General features: G+C 41.5%; 1 long non-coding RNA gene across 1 annotated transcript; it reads left to right on the forward strand.

Annotated features, from left to right (window-relative positions):
• The first annotated feature begins 2,264 nt into the window (after positions 1–2,264).
• LOC145657083 (uncharacterized) lies at positions 2,265–4,305 on the forward strand. Its single transcript, XR_014122946.1, has 3 exons — positions 2,265–2,535; positions 2,783–2,840; positions 3,536–4,305. It is a non-coding gene; the product is annotated as an uncharacterized LOC145657083 (long non-coding RNA).
• The last annotated feature ends 3,776 nt before the right edge of the window (positions 4,306–8,081 follow it).

Here is an 8,081-nt window from a genome sequence, read left to right on the forward strand (position 1 = left end):
TAGTACATTCACTCTCTCGTCTCGTCTCGTCTCGGCCCTCCCACGCCTCCCTTTTTTTATTTTCTCTCTTTCCAGGCTCCTCCTCCTCTCTCCCCTCCCCCTCACCACTCTGTGGTGTCTCCAGCTGGGGGAGGAGAGGACAGGAAGAGGGAGGGGGCTGGTCAGAGGAGGTGTCATGTGACCACTGACTGGTTCTACAGACCCCCCTCCCCCACCGAGAGCAGCTGCCTGGCCCGTGCCCCAGCTCAGACCTCCGTTGCTCTTGACAACCGCTGCCAAGGAGCACAGCAGTCAGGGACATTATTTATGGCTCAGAGCCATTGGGCTGGTGTGCTGTGCACTGAGCATGTAGGGACGTGTAGTTCAAGGGCTATGATGGAGAAAAAGAGCACAGCTGTAGAGAGCGAGAAAGTGTCTGTGTGTGTGTGTGTGTGTGTGTGTGTGTGTGTGTGTGTGTGTGTAGTGTGTGTGTGTGTGTGTGTGTGTGTGTGTGTGTGTGTGTGTGTGTGTGTGTGTGTGTGTGTGTGTGTGTGTGTGTGTGTGTGTGGTGTGTGAGAGTGTGTGTGAGTGTGTGTGTGTGTGTGGTGTGAGTGTGAGAGTGTGTGTGTGTGTGTTTGTGTGTGTGTGTGTGTGTGTGTGTGTGTGTGTGTGTGTGAGTATATACATGAGTAAAGGCCTTAAACTTCCAGAAAGAGCTAAAATTGATAAATATTTGTAATCTCTCTCTCACACACACACGCGCACACACACACACACACACACACACACACACACACACACACACATATAAGGGGTGTAACAGTACATGTATTTGTCAATCATGGTCCGATGCATGCCCTCGTGCGATGAATGTAAGGTGGAATCAAATATCACAAGAGCAAGTTCCACTTGAAATCTTAAGCTTTGAGCAAGTTTGCAAGATGCTTTGGTAGGCAAAGTATTGTTAGGAGTCTTACGCAAGGATCCTTATTTAATCAGGTTGGCCTTAAGCTTTAAATGTTGAAATATATACTTAGTAGAACAAATTAAATTTGCTTTATTATTCTTTATTATTAACATCAGATTTTGTTTAGTAGCCCAGGGGCGGACATGGCGGGGGGGGGGGGGGGGGGGGGTTACATCCCCCCCCTTCTTGGGAAAAACAGAAAGTCGTCCCATCCAGTCTAATCATTGCCAACATAATTATACATAAAAAGGTTTGTTCCATTTTTAAAGAAACTTTAAACTTGCTAACTCTGTCAGTAACTCCACCAACTGTCACTTATACTCTTTATGCCACAAACCTAAGAGGTAATAAAAAGAGTGTTAACAGGGAAAAGAGGCCTAGCATTGCATCAGACAGATTAATAACATAAAACATATAACACAAACACATAAGGGAGTTTAGAGATTCTGTGTCTTTTCAGAATGATTTGCATACAGGGCCTCTGTAGAGGCCTCTGCAGGCTTCAGCAAAGGATCCTGGGTAGGCTTTGGTGGACCTCGGGGTAAGATATAAAACCTCTCCACCAGGCTCAGGACTGTATAGAAAAACAATCTTCTTTAGGACAATTTTAAGAGAAGTCTTCTCTTGGAATGTGGTGGTAACGGGTTCTGACTTGGGAATTAGGAATAACACTTACACCCCTCAGCCCATCAGACACGGAAATTTCTTATGATGCCACAGTAGTATGAGACCTTCAGACAAATCCAGACAGATCAACAAGTAGTGCTGAACCATCCAGACATTGTGATAGTGGACAAACAGCTGTGGTGATAGATGTGGCACTCCCAAGTGATGGAAACATCTACAGGAAGAAATTAAAAAAATACCAGGAACTGAAAGAAGAACCACAGAGTGTGTGGAAGGTTAAGGCCAAGGTTGTCCCCATAGTGATGGGGCACTCAGGGTTGTGACCCCTAGGATGGAGGAGGGGCTCCACAGACCTCAGGAATGACATCATCAATCAGCCCAGAAGAGCGCAGAACTAGAAACAGTGGAAATTCTGCACCACGTCTCTCTCTCTCTCACACACACACACACACACACACACACACACACACACACACACACACACACACACACACACACACACTCACACACACACACGTACCCTCAAACTCCTAGACCTCTGGTACAATTATACAACCCCCCACTGGAAGGGTGAGACAAGAGCTTTTAAAAAGTTATAAATACACACAGGAAAGGTCTGGGCATGATTAGTCATCCAGGAAAGAGGTCCATCTTGTGCGGCGGGAAACAGCCCAACCACGTACCAGTTCGCCTTAACAGGAATATGGCTGATGTGAAGGACGGACCAGGAGCCGATCAGCAGACGAACGCACGCAGCAGACATGTTCAGAGTTTCAGGGGTTTGCCCAACTGGTGGCCGTAGAGACAAAGCGTGCAACAGCTCAGTCTGACAACTTGGTAGGACAAACTCACTGTCAGAGAATATGGCTGCCTGAGAGCATTACAGGCACAGGCGTGGCGGGAGGTGTGTTTGCTTAAGGCCTCGTGTGTGCAGATGGAGATGTGTGACAGCGATACGGGAGGTAAACAGTATTCACTATCTGGACAGAGAGCTCGCAATCACTATTAAAACACCACACTAAAAATCACAAGGGCTTGACCTTTCGATCAGAATAAAAAACACAACTCTCTTTATTGCAAGTTTTCATTAATAAGCCTATGCGAGGTTTAGAAAAGCTGGCTCTTTTTAAAAAATGACTTTGTGGTATACAAAAAGCTATTTCCAAAAAAGATGAACGATATCAGCAACGTTTTGTTCTTGTTCTTCAGGAGTCCTGAAGATGGCAGTAAAATCCTTCTGACATTTTCACGCGGACAAAAACAACAGGTGAGGCACACAAATATGGGAGATCACAATAATTTATAAATGACTTTTTCCTATTTATTATTTTCCTTTGACTCATTTAAAGAAGGTATCCGTAACATCAGTAGCCACAATAGAATGTGAATTTACCTTGCTTGCCGAGTTTTTATTTGTAGTTGTATATTTTTAGTTGCTATATATTTGTATGTTTTAGCCTTTATTCATAAATGTCTTCCATTTGGCCGCATTAAACCAGCTGCATGCAGTTTATCTTAGTGTTTGGCTTTAAGACGATGTATTTAAAGAGTAATGCAGTCTAATCTCACCTTGGTAAATTGTCTTTTATTTTACCACAGCCTCGTTTATTTTGTGATTGTGAATATTTTATGGATAATGTGATTAATTATGAAATAGATTAATGTGAGAAAACAGAAGAAATGCTGGTTGTGCCATTTTATGAAAAATGTAAAAAGTCAGTTGTCAACCGAACGGAATTTCTCCCATTTTCTCTTTAAAGTCTATAACAGACACCCAAGCTTGAAAATGTCTCGTGTCTCATGTAAAATGCGTGTGTGCATTGGGCAGGGTACAAATCTTCCCTGGGCTACTTTGTGTTTGTCTAGTTTGTTTGTTTAGTAATATCTTCACATGGCTTCCCCTACCACTGCTATGCTAACGACACCCAGATCATTCTTTCCTTCACACCCTCCGACATGCAGGTCTCCAGATGTATCTCAGCATGCTTGACTGACATTGCGTCAAGGATGACAGCCCACCACTGAAGCTCAACCCGAGTAAAAACGAGCTTCTGTACTGGTCTGTTCTGGTCTTCAATCTTCAATGAATCTAACCTACTGTACAGTACTAGGATGTGTTCTTTGAGTAAATAACAAAGCACTTTTGTAAGTCGCTCTGGATTAGCGTGAAAACATCTAATCCATCTAATTTTGAAAATATCTTTTAGAATATTTTTGACTATCCTTCAGATAATTTGACATTTATTTTTATTATTGAGTAGTGACGTGATAGACGTTTAACTTAGCGGTAGTGGGGGAAGCATTTCAGTGTGTGTTTCTTTTCTTTTTGGTGTGGGTATGTATAGTTTAGCAGTGGTAAAAAACTGAATAACCCATGTTACTCATTTCTCTCAGTTCTAATGACCTGTGCTACTGTCCAATAACTATATTCAAATACATTTTCGGTCTTATTAATAATCTTACAAATTACGTATAAAGATATGAATAATTGTAATAGTAAACATTTGCTATTACGTGATTCATTCATTATATTTGAGCGCATCCTTGTGTCTTACGCCGATTATGATTTCAAACACTGGCCTAGACGAGGAAACCTTGCCTCTTTGGGTAGTTATCTTGTGGATAGCGATTCAGAACTCCTTCGTCTATAACTCCGTGTTGCAATCCCTTACATGTGTGCGCGTTTTGCACATCTATATTTGTGAATTAAAATGACAGTTATATAAATGAAACCTGGATCAAAGTGACAGAGTTGGACTGAACTGATTTATGTAACAGAGCATTTAATGTAGTTGGCCAAAAACTGACAAAGCAATGCAATTTAATTTCAGAAACTGGCCTTGCTGATTTGTGAAAGGTTTATATATATATATATATATATATATATATATATATATATATATATATATATATATATATATATATATATATATATATATATAAGAGAGAGAGAGAGAGAGAGAGAGAGAGATCTTGCCTCGCTGTTTGGGGTAATGACTCAGGCCATCTCAGAGGTGGTGATAGGGTTTGTGTGCAGGGTGGTGTAAACCCTTAGCCCAGTCGTTCATCACAAACCCCTGACCCAAACACCCACTACATCTCTGACATGTGAGCAGTGCGGTGTGTGAGTACTCCATTAGGTTTAAAAAGAATGGTGTGGTTAGACTGTCAGTTTTAACTGGATGGTATCTGAGGGTGTCTACATATTTAATGAGTAAAGTAATTTAGGAGCAGTCAGAAAGAGAATGAGCAAGACAGTGTGTGCATTGTATTTACTATATATGACTGTATGAAACTTTGGGAGAAATGAGCTAAAAGCTTCACTGTTACAAATACAGATGTTCACGTTTGATTCTTAGATAGCCGTAGATCAGGTCACAGACAGCGGTGTGGAGGAGGGGCACACAGAACACACACTGCAGGGGGGGGGGCTTGTGCTGTGGGGGGCCCCAGGAGGAGATCGTAAATTAAAAAAAAAGATAAAGTAAATCTGTAAAAGCACAGATCCTAGTCGAGTGAGTTTTATGCCCACCTTCAGACTGCTTAGCACAGACAACTTGTGCAAAGAATCAGACACAGCAGCTGAGCTGGAGATCTGTAGCTTTACAAATCGCCACAGAACTGAGGACACAAGATGCAGAACACACATATAGTTACTGGATTCTGGCTAAATACTCAACCCCTGGAGTCTGGCTGAATACTCGACCCCTGGAGTCTGGCTGAATACTCGACCCCTGGAGTCTGACTGAATACTCGACCCCTGGAGTCTGGCTGAATACTCCACCCCTGGAGTCTGACTGAATACTCGACCCCTGGAGTCTGGGTGAATACTCGACCCCTGGAGTCTGGCTGAATACTCGACCCCTGGAGTCTGGTTGAATACTCGACCCCTGGAGTCTGGGTGAATACTCGACCCCTGGAGTCTGGCTGAATACTCGACCCCTGGAGTCTGGGTGAATACTCGACCCCTAGAGTCTGGGTGAATAGTGTGTGCTTAGAAACCTCTTCTGCTACACAGAATGGAAACAGCTTACACAGCTATTATTAACCATTAAATATATACTTTTTGATCACCAGTTACGTGACCTAATTTTCCTCCATGATTCAGTGACAAAATATGATTTAGACGCACACACACACACACACACAGCACTGTTAGTTTTGTGCTACGCACCATTAATAGTAATTTGCTATAAACATAAGAGTTGCTTATAATTATTAAGAAATGACTAACATATTTAACAGAGGTACTCAAATTATTCAGTGAGAGTCACTCCATGGCCCTACTCAGAGCACACAGTAAACAAGCAAACCCGACCTAGCAACAGAGTCGATGGGTCTGGTGAGGTCACAGTGGTAACCAGGTACAGTTTTTGACCTCTATAACACATAATGCAAATAGCATCACACTAAACACAGGATAATACTCTGTGCATGGTTAAGAGGCTCACGGCATACAGTGCGATGTTGAGAGTTTAAAGCCGTGAACAAGTCTGACTGAGATTATTTACTCTGTTTAATCAGACATGGGAGGAAATGCCGTACACACATCCACAATGTTTTTCTAATGATGCATTCATTAATAAAAACTTGTCGGAGCCTATAAATACCCTGGGGCATATGACTGCACACAGGTCTTGAGTCAAAATGATGAAAACATTTCCATCAAGGACATTATCAGCCCTGTCTTACTGGTGTGTAGTGCCCTTATATGGGACATTCAGTCCTGTCCTACTGGTGTGTAGTGCCCTTACTTTGGACATTCAGTCCTCACACTCATGTTAGCCATCCCTAGATTTCTTGAACCTGTCTGAGGCCCCTTTTGTGGAAACTGTCTCTGAACACCATAACCTGTTTGGCATATACACATAACCCTTGCTCTTACATACCTTACATTCTCTCAATTGACAACACAATTGTTTGCATGGAAAAGCCACCATGACATCACAGTTTAAACAGTCTGCTTTTTATGACTGAGTTCTCAGAACATGAGCATAGACACAGGCTGACTGGTTTATTCAGAACACACACACACACGCACGCACGCACGCACGCACACACACACACACACACACACACACACACTCACGCACGCACGCACGCACGCACGCACGCACACACACACAGAGTTCTTTTCAGCCTCCCTTCGTTCCTTCGCTGAATAGTGTGAAGGAGCAGGTGCTCTTGTTCTCTTAACATTGAAAGTTGAGAGTTGACAGTTGAAACCTGGGTGACCTGTTTGTTCTCTTGGTACTTTGAGCAATGGAGCAAAGTTTACAGGAAGACCTAATAGGAGCTGTACTTCTGCAATACAACCTCAAGAACAAAACCACCAGTAAAGAACAGATAATATCCTCATTTTGGGGCCAAAACACCTTCCTAAAGGGATTTTATTTACAATTTGCTTCTAAGTCACTCTGTGGCAATTCCTGTTGTGATGTGCACGCCAATAAAATAAAAACTGAATTAAATTCACTCTTCGCATAAATAAAACTGAGAGTAAATTAAAGATTGCTTAATTTTCCTTGTTGTTTTTTTTTTTGTAAAAGCTCTGACTGCCATTCAAACCACATATTCCAAGTAAGGATGTTACATTTAACACACAGGATAGTTAAAATTTACTTTAGTTTACTTTCTCAATTCAAATTCCTGTATATTTTCACTAAAACTGTAGGTTTACAATACTGGACTTTGTTTGGTTTTACACATTGATTGAGTACTTATAAACAAAACATACAGTGGCGATTTATACCAATAAGTAAACCACACAAATGTGGGCCACAAGCAGTTGGCTGAAAAAGCAAAAACAACTAAATGCATTCACTGTTTGACAACAAAGAGAGTTAATTCCACATATCACAAAAGAAAGAAAACAATGGAAAAGAAACCAGGATGTGACTGCAGTAAGAAGACGGTAAAGATTGTTCAGGGTACAGGGTCAATGTTGGATTTTATTGTAAAGAAATACATTTTAATTTTAATTTTAGTATAACATATTCAGCTTGACATTATATGGACCCGGGAGTGAACAAATTGACTAAGCATTACAGTGGCACATTTTTTAAAGGTCAGCAGTCCTCCTCTCTGGACTGTTTGTAGGCTGGTTGTGTAAAACACTCTAGACCAGTCACACTGTTTCCTTATTTATACCTGGTTGTCATGAGACTAGTATGTGGATTGCATCCTGATAAGATTTTAATGACATGCATTTGGTAGTCAAATCCAGTTAGCCACTTCATAATTGCTATTTGACATGTAATATGCAAATCAACTCATACCACAACCAGTGACCCTTTTTGTATCTGTAGCAAATGCTACTACAGACCCCAGATTAGTTTTATTGGCAGAATGCCTAAGAAGCATTTATTTCCGTCAGGGAAACAACTGCCTAATTTCTCCACAATCGCGCTTGTGGTCATGGATCACAATTATTATGACATATTGTACTGAATGGGGTTTATAGATATAATCAATTACATTTACCTCACACTTTTATCCAAAAAGGTGT

This window comes from Electrophorus electricus, chromosome 3 (genome assembly GCF_041902795.1).
Source record: "Electrophorus electricus isolate QZ-2024a chromosome 3, ASM4190279v1, whole genome shotgun sequence".
Taxonomy (NCBI): Eukaryota; Metazoa; Chordata; class Actinopteri; order Gymnotiformes; family Gymnotidae; genus Electrophorus; species Electrophorus electricus.